Source organism: Dermacentor silvarum, chromosome 1 (assembly GCF_013339745.2).
Source record: "Dermacentor silvarum isolate Dsil-2018 chromosome 1, BIME_Dsil_1.4, whole genome shotgun sequence".
Lineage (NCBI taxonomy): Eukaryota > Metazoa > Arthropoda > Arachnida > Ixodida > Ixodidae > Dermacentor > Dermacentor silvarum.
In genome coordinates, this window is record NC_051154.1 from 141947551 (window position 1) to 141956594 (window position 9044).

General features: G+C 49.3%; 1 protein-coding gene across 1 annotated transcript in view; it reads right to left on the reverse strand.

The window, feature by feature from the left end:
* LOC119436155 (uncharacterized) overlaps positions 1 to 2291 on the reverse strand; it is a 251254-nt gene extending 248963 nt beyond the window's left edge. The window contains exon 1 of the mRNA XM_037702919.2: positions 1786 to 2291. The gene's annotated coding sequence lies outside the window, so the exon portion shown is untranslated. The remainder of the gene's footprint in view (positions 1 to 1785) is intronic.
* Positions 2292 to 9044: the final 6753 nt, after the last annotated feature.

The window sequence follows — 9044 nt, forward strand, 5'->3', positions numbered from 1 at the left end:
GGCGACTCTCCCAGGCACGCCTTCGTCTAACAAGATTGAGCTTCACAGAATTCGTGCTGGCCTTCTACCTGGTCAATCTCCCGAAACGAATTGACTTATTTTTGTTTTATTTGGCAGTCCTAAAAGAGCACCATGTTTCGATTCATCTGGATAGCTTGGAGGCTACAACAACCTTCCTCTTTCATCTCTGTCATCACGGTAGAATACTATGGTAGCTTAGTTCTAGTATGCATATTTCGTCCCGTTTACTAACATGCTGTTGTTTGTTTGTATTTTTTTATTTTTTGTAAAGGCATTGTGAATATCATCTCGTTTCTTTTTTCCAACTAAAAATTTCATCTTCTAGTTGCATTTGTTTCAAATCCCGATGCCGGCTTGATGTGATCCATGATGTGATTCATGGTGTGCATGCAATTTTATGCGCCTTTTACGAAACACCTCCTCCGCTCGTTTCCATCCAGAAGACGAGCCGTCATCACTTGTAATGTTCTGAGGGTACTTCATTAAATAGATAGAAAAAAAATGTCTGCAGAAAAAGAATTACGTATGCAATCGATTACACTTATTTATTGTATGCGTAACTAGCATTTATTGTCTTCTGCGATCAACCTCCCGCGCTCAAGTGGGAAGCAAGGACATAATCAGGAACTAATTTGTGCCCGATCCTATCACGTTCTCTACCTGCCGTCCTTCTATCGGGAACATTTCGCCGTTATGCTCCAGTTCTCCATAAGATCACCTGTAGACACGCGCCTCAATTTCTGATAACTTAATTGTCTAAGAAAAAGAAGAACGTCAGGGCACAAGGCCACGAGAAATGTGCTAAGAGATCAGGGATGACGCAACATCGTCATCAAAAGCCAAAGCAGCTCGTCTTGCGAGTAAATAGCACCACCATTGCTTTCACTTGTCCACCCCTTTGCTGCATTGTCTCCGGTGCCCAGGAACAAACGGCTCGTCGAGAAAAAGAAACGTCGGCTTTCTGTGGCGCGCTTTAGAGACGTAACAGCTGAACCGAGTTTCCGCGTGGACGCGCGCCAGAAATGCGCGTTCACGGAGCTCGCATCTCATGAACACGACGCGTCCGCCTCTGGCAGTCGAGTCCTCATCGTTTATTTCAGGAAGCACTAATCGAGGGCAGTTCAAATTACGCTTAGCAGGCCCAAATCAGATGCTTGACTTGCTGACCATGCGGATCCGCGTGTAAAAGCAAAAGAAGAGACGCCTTCACTTCCTTTCTTTCACTCAGCTTCAAATGATGGAAGACCACGCCTGCCAGATTCGAATGACTTCTGAAAGAAAAGTGCTGATTCTTAGCAGCAATCAGATATCAAGAATAGGGTCAGCACTTAGCGCACGTTCGAGTATGGCGTAATGTTCAGAACCAGTAGTCCCAAATTTACTTGTACAGCTAGATCATTTTTTTTTCTCTCTCTCTCATATTGGAAGCAGTGGAAGGCAGCCGAAAATAATCCGGCGTGAGTAATTTCTTCCGTCGAGTGCATGAAAAGAAGTGAAAAAACGTACATATGCGAAACGATCCGCCTCGTGCGCTCCAGTGCTCTGAACAGCACTTCATACGCGCTGCTGACAGCGTGGTCGTAAACGGCGCTCTTCTTACGTAATCGCGCGCAAGCGCCGTGCGTCGCAGTGCTTAGTGCGTGCTTCGTTTACAGGGCAAAGGGAGCGCCCGTGAACGAAGCACGCGCTGTCGTTGTGCGACATGAGGAACAAGGGGAGGTAACCCGCGTCCGTCGTGACTCGAAGCTTCGACCCACTACTCACGTTAGGCAGTCATCGGCAGTGCTCGAACACCCTGCGGCAATGGTTCGGCGGGCCTGCGTCGTCCGCTGCTGGTGCGCGGTTGCGTCCACGTGCGCTCCCCCCGGGTGGCCGGCCTCGCTCACGGGCGTTGCGCGTCCAACGCTGTGACAGCAAAAGTCTCGCGCTCGCTGGACTGTGCCTCCGCTGCGTCTATTTTTTATCTCTCTCTCCTCCGGAATGTCGGTCTTCTCCAGCTGCTCTTCTTGGTCGTTCGGGTTCGTCAGGAAGGTGCGGTTCCGTTCGAAGACGTGCGTGTCTCTCTCCCCCTTTCTTTGTGTTGTTCTTTTTTTTGTTTTTCTTAATTAGAAAGAGAGAGGACGACAACGAGGTTTCGACAATGTTGCGCTCTAGGGGACTATACCTACATCCTCGGGTTGCCTTATTTCTAGCGTTTCACGCCGCTGTCGCTTAGAAACTCTGTGCGTGTTGGAGTGGTCTCGATTTCTCTTGTTTTCGTCAGCGGCAGCGCGGCACTACAGCTATAGCGGAAGCCAAGCTACAAACTACCATCGGCTGAGCAACGTCTGCGGAGGAGCCGGCCAATGGGGGAGGAGGATTCGCGAAGGCGCCCGCCAATCGCCGCGCCGGGAAAGAGAGCCGGGCGAGTCCACGACGAACGCACGAGGGAGGCCGCCGTCGGCGAAGAACGCGGCTCGACCGACCGGTGGGGGAGGAAAGAAAATATAACGCAGGGGGGGGGGGGGGGGGGGGGGCAGGGCTTGTTGCTTCGGAGCTGCCGCGCCGAATGAGAGCGCTTCCGTTCAATTCGTTTTCTTTTTCCTTCCTTCGATCACACACTATTTTTCTTTGCGATTAGTCACCAATAGTGCCTGTGGCGGAGGCGCGCTGCTAACTCCGTTTTTATTGTTGCTCGTCATGTGGACACAAGAATCCCCGATAGCCGTATTTTTCTAGCTTTGACGCCACTTTTTTTTTTCTCCGGCCTCAAATGCAAACTCTAAGTTGGGTATATATTATTCCCCGCGAAGGCGGCTATACCGCGCCGTTGAGCCTATAGTCTGCTCGCATAGGGAAAGGAGGTTGCTCGGAAGCAAATAAAGCGAGTCAGTTTGTTGTGAGCCGTCGCCAGCCCTTTACTCCACTTTATTCACTAATCTTGCACCCATTTTTGACGATGCTGTTCACCTCGTTTTTGTGCAACTGGTTCCCTTTCTGTCGCATTGCACTCTAAATCGCAAAGCGTACGTCGCGCTTCACAATGCTCGCTTTATGAAGTAAAATGAAAACGTGTCGTGAGCTCCAGTCTTTGTTTGCACTCCTATAGCGTAAGTGAAAGAGAGCGAGGGAAGAACGCGTCCGCACACACAAGTTTTGTGCGAGCAGGAACTCGTCCGCGCCACCATCTGCGCATACCAAGCCAATTTCAATTATTCGCTCCTCTAGGTTTCTATGATTGCTGCTACACTATTTCGGGCGACTTCTTTCTCTTCGGCTTCTTCGCGTGTGTGGAAGAAGATGGGAGTGAAATCCGCGCATCAGAACGCTCCACACTTCCTTTGTGTCCGAGATTACGCAGAGATGACATTTTCGCAGTGCGATATGTGGCGACCTCACGCTATTTTCGATAGCGAAAAAATAATTGGCGGCAGCATCTTCTACTGCGACTGAATATAATGCATAAGGTGAAACAAAGTGCTATCAGCATGCGTCGAACTGTGAGAGTTTTTATTGGCATTTTAGACAAGCACACGTGCTGTACTATCGGCGTCAAATGAAACGCGAACAGCGGAGTGCGTGGTCGATGCATAACCCAAGGTATAGCGAGCCGCCAGTCATCACCATTGACAGGCGCGCATATCCGCTTTGACCGCACTGCGCGATGGTGATGTTTCTGTGATACTGCGATGTTTTCGTTTCTGTACTGATTCTCGTTTATTTGAAAGCGAGAAAGGATGATGGCGCAGTAATGATGACGGCGCTAACTGTACCACCCGCAACGCTGTTCGCGTTTCATTTGACACCGATAGCATATATACGTATATACGGTTTAGCCGCACTGGACGATAATACTAGCCCTATACTGCGATATTTTAGCTTTTGTGTTCCTTGATTTTGGAAGGATGATGGCGCAGTAATGATGACGGCGCTAACTGTACCACCCGCAACGCTGTTCGCGTTTCATTTGACACCGATAGCATATATACGTATATACGGTTTAGCCGCACTGGACGATAATACTAGCCCTATACTGCGATATTTTAGCTTTTGTGTTCCTTGATTTTTTTCTTCTCGCTCACAACTAAAAGAGAACCAGAATAGAATTGAAAATATCCCAGCATAGGGGGAGTATCATTGTGCAGTGCCGTCCCACCGGTTGTGCGCGCCTATTATGACTGGTTGTGACGTTGTGACATGATGACTGGACGGTGCGCACCATACATTCAGTTATGCTTCGGCCACGCGCTCCGCTGTTCACGTTTCATTTGACGACGATAATACACTGCAGAACGCGTCAAATGGTAAATAAATATCGAATGAGTGTGAAGCCGCTACGAGCCCTTTTAGCGTAAGCACCTGTCGTCTTCTATTCATATATATGCGCACAAGGGTACTCGGCCTGCATTGTACGTGATGCACACTTATTGAAATGACCCTGTGAATGTGTTTTCGCGCCATGTTATATGTGTTGGCTACACATACCGAATTCCGCCGGAATACGGACAGACCATTCATTATAATGTGCAGTGTGGCAACCCATGCGTTCAAAAATAAAAAGACGGAATCACCGTAACTGATTCTGCGGTAACGTGGTTACGTGTCCTTGCACACAGACGAGGGAGGGACCCAGAAGTATCCATCTTTTTTTTTTTTTTACTGGATCACAAAGGGATATATATACCGACTCGTGCCATTTGGGCGTGCGCGCACACCTGTATCATCTGCATTGGTAGACAATCAGCGTCCTTGTGTATCGGCAGCGGCGGTCACCCGGAGCAGACCGTGCTAAGGACTTCTTTTGTGCACGCTGTCCCCAGTAGCTGAACCGTGCCACGGAGACAGGAGGATTTCCTACCCGCCATAACCCCGGTCTGTCACGGCGTGCGGTGATCCGTCCATCGAACACTTCTGCGCTGCCCGGTGGAGCATCTTTTTCAAGTCATTGCCGCAAGTACCACTGCGCAGCCATTTGACGCAACTGATATCACCCGGCGTAAAAACGCCCCCGTGCTCCTGTGTTTCACATCGGCAGCGGCGGTCACCCGGAGCAGACCGTGCTAAGGACTTCTTTTGTACACGCAGGTTGGTGCCTTGTACAGCCGCAATCTTTTTGAGGGTGAACACGGGAACGCGTGGCCTTCTGAGCTCGCAGCGCGGTTCAGCGGCGGCAACGAGAAGCATTGCTCATGCGCAGTGTGTCCGGCATGCGCAAATTCTCCCGCCGCGCGCATTGCCTCACGCAAGCAAGTGCATGTCGTCTGCTGCGCGCGTACCGCAATAAGGTAGCAGTACGGTTCGGGATTGGTGACGATGTTGAACTTCTCATTACGCTCCCCACGATGCATCAATAAACTTGAAAATATATGTAATTTTTTGTGGGCGTTCTCAAGATCATTGTTGATCTGTAGCCAGGCCACGCATGCTCATGACACTTGTGGGCGTATTTAAAAAGTGGCTTCCATCTTTAAGGAGCGTATATATATTCTTGCACATTACCGCATCTGTCAGAGCAGCAACTGAATTTCAGCATGGCCCGCGTTCCCGAAGAAGAGAGGTTGAAAATCGTACAATATTCACCAAGGGATATTCACAGCGCTCCATCGGTGCTCTCGTGCACAGGCCGCTAAGGACCGTCAACAGGATTATTCAGGCATTCAGCAAGGAAGGCCGACTCTGTGATGCCCCACACAGGCATCGACCAAAGGCAACGACGGAGGATGAAGACGTGCTTATGGCAGCTGCTGTCGTTGAGAACCCGTTCCAGTCCGCGAGGCAAGTGCGGGAGCACCTAGATGTGGACGCTTCACTTGCTACGGTCCGGCGACGCCTCCGAAGTGCTGGACTGCGAAATTCTGTAGCGGCACGAAAGCCTTACATCGCAGCGATACTGCACAGAAATTTTGGACAATGTGTTGCTGCCCTACGCCCACAGCGTCTTTCCCGATGCCGACTTTATGTTTCAACATGACCTGGCGCCAGTTCACACGGCAAAAGTTGTCAAGGAACATATAGAAAATCGCAGAATCAGCATGCTTTCCTGGCCGGTCAAAGGCGCTGACATGAACATCTGCGAAAATATATGGGGGTACATCAAAGCAGCCATGGTGCGAAAACCTGTCCGCCCGACGACTAGGGACGAGCTGTGGGCAGCCGTTCGACAAGAATGGGAGGACCTTCGAGCGCATCATGACTTTGTGTCAGCGCTGTACGCGTCACTGCCCTCTAGGATGGCAGCAGTCGTTTCCGCAAAGGGTTGTATGACAAAATACTAACATCATCAAAGAGAAAATTATTGCTGCCTACTAATACTACTTCTAAACGGATCAATCTTTTCTTGAACATGCACCAAATAAAAGTTCGAATGTTTGTGTTCCCTTGCCTGGGGGAACCAAATCGGAGGAGATCAAACTTGGTAATAGGGGTACTCCGCAGGGGTCGGTCCTATCCCCATTTCTATTCAACGTGGCAATGATTGGTCTGCCTGCGAGACTCGAAAAAATAGAAGGACTCGGACACAGCCTATACGCGGACGACATTACCCTCTGGGTGGCGGCTGGAAGCGATGGGCACGTGGAAGAGATCCTCCAAACAGCAGTAAACACGGTCGAAGACTACATCAGAGACAAGGGACTGCGATGTTCCTCTCAAAATTCAGAACTACTGCTCTATAGACCCAGATGCAGAGGTCGAAAAAGCATTAAGGAAACGCCGGACATTGTGGTCACAGTAGAAGGCACCAGGATACCGATAGTGGAGAGCCTAAGAATACTGGGACTCCGCATATCCAAAAACGGTCATAATGGGGAAACCATTAGACTACTGGATAATAGTGTTTACCAAACAATTAGACTAATAAAGCGGATATCCAACAGGAACTATTGCATGAAAGAGCACAATCTTATTCGATTAATCGAAGCATTCGTAATCAGTCGTATTGTATATGTGGTCCCTTACCTTAAGCTCTACGCTGCGGAGAAAGCCAAGATAGAATGTATCATTAGAAGGGCGTATAAGCAAGCCTTGGGACTTCCAGCAAATACGTCAAACGAGAAGTTGCTAGCACTCGGCGTGCACAACACATTAGACGAACTTATTGAGGCCCAGAGAGTGGCGCAGAATGAAAGACTTACGCAGAGTTTGACGGGCAGACACATATTAAACGACATCGGAATATCCTACGAAGCACAGCACGGACTGCGCGGAGACATCCCAAGGAAAATAAGGGAAAATCTCTCAATACTCCCAATCCCCAGAAACATGCACCCGGAGTTTCACGAAGATAGAAGAATCGCAAGAGCGAGAGCTCTCCACAAAAAATTCAGTAGTGCTAGGGACGTGGTCTATGTGGACGCGGCGGAATACACAAATAGACAGAGTATGTCGATAGTTGCTACCAGTCTAGAGGGTGACTCCAGAGTTAGTGGCAGTGTAAAAACAGGAAAGGCTGAAGTGGCGGAGGAGGCTGTCTTAGCACTGGCAATAGCCTCCACGGAGGCCAACATCATAGTCAGCGACTCCAAGACCGCCGTCAAAAACTATGCCAAAGGAAGAATCTCGCCGGAAGCGCTACGAATTTTAGCCAATTATCGAGAAGATCGAAAAGTTTACATCATATGGGCACCCGCACACTCCTCCCTTCCCGGGAACGAAATTGCGCACAACCTGGCTCGAGAACTGACGGACTGAGCAGGTAACACGCAAATACTGGGAACGGAGAGAGACCGGATGACCAGCTTTACAGAGATAACCAAACACTATAAATTGGGCAGGGCCCGTTTCCCCCCGGCACACTCCTCGCTAAGTAGACGGCAAGCGACAGCATGGCGCTTGTTGCAAACAGAAACATATCCGAACCCGGTGGCCTACCACCGCTACTATCCAGAACTTTACACCGATAGATGCAGATTCTGTCAAGAAAGGGCGGACTTGCAACATATGGTTTGGGCTTGTCCTGGGACACCCATACAGAATAGAACGCACAAGACCAGAGAGCAGTGGGAGACCGCGCTGCTCAGCTCTGCACCGGAAGACCAACTTAAGGCACTCCAGCAGGCCGAAGATGCCGCCAGAGCCCAAGGGCTCGAGGCCGTCATCTAGGTAGAGACGCCTAGGTCTCACAAATCTGCTACACAAATAAAGTTTATTCCTCCTCCTCCTCCCTTGCCTGTTCGTTGTACGATAAGAACAGAGCAGAAGGAAAACTAAACAAAGTGAAAAGTTGGAAGTAATTACAATAACGCCAAGCATAACAAGCACAACGTTCGGAATTAAAAGCATCAAAATCGTGGTTTCTGTCATAATTTGGTTTCTATTGAGAGGAAAAAACTGCTAGCAGATGACACACGCGCGCTACGATGACGTAATGTGCACGAAAAGAGCCTACCCTCCCCGAGCATGCGTGCAGATATTGTGGCTGCCATCTGACGGCGCTGGTGATATAGAAAGCCACGCGCTCCCGTGTTCACCCTCAAAAATGTTGTGACTGTACCTACCCTTTTAGTAGCGATTTAGCACTTGCCGCTGCCGAATCAGTGTGTTTATGTATTTTTCTTGCCTGTCTTGTTTTCTTTCGTTATCGTTTTGATTGCACAATGGCTAGTTCTAGTGAATTGTGTGCGTCGTGTGCAAAACCACTTCCCACCCTCAGTCGCTTTTTAGCATGTTGCGAATGCAAAGAGTCCTATCACTTAGGTAAGTGCTCAGGACTTACTGAAGCACAAGCTAAGAGCAAATCTGAAAGATTTTTTGGCTCATGGAAATGCACAAGTTGCTATTCGCAGCACCTGAGGGGGCAGGGAAATGGTAAAGAAAGGAGTGACCAAGATGTATGTGCTCTACTAAATACAATTCTAGAGCGTCTCGAAAAGCTTGAGAACCTTCCGGCGCAAGTTGGCAGCATTGGTAAAGCCATCTCTCACCTATCTGACAAATATGATAGGATTCTAAAGACTATGAATCAGCAAGACGCAGAAATAAAACACCTATGCAAGCGTGTGGACGTGCTCGAAGTCCAGGACAACCCCGCGCAGATTCAAGAGCTT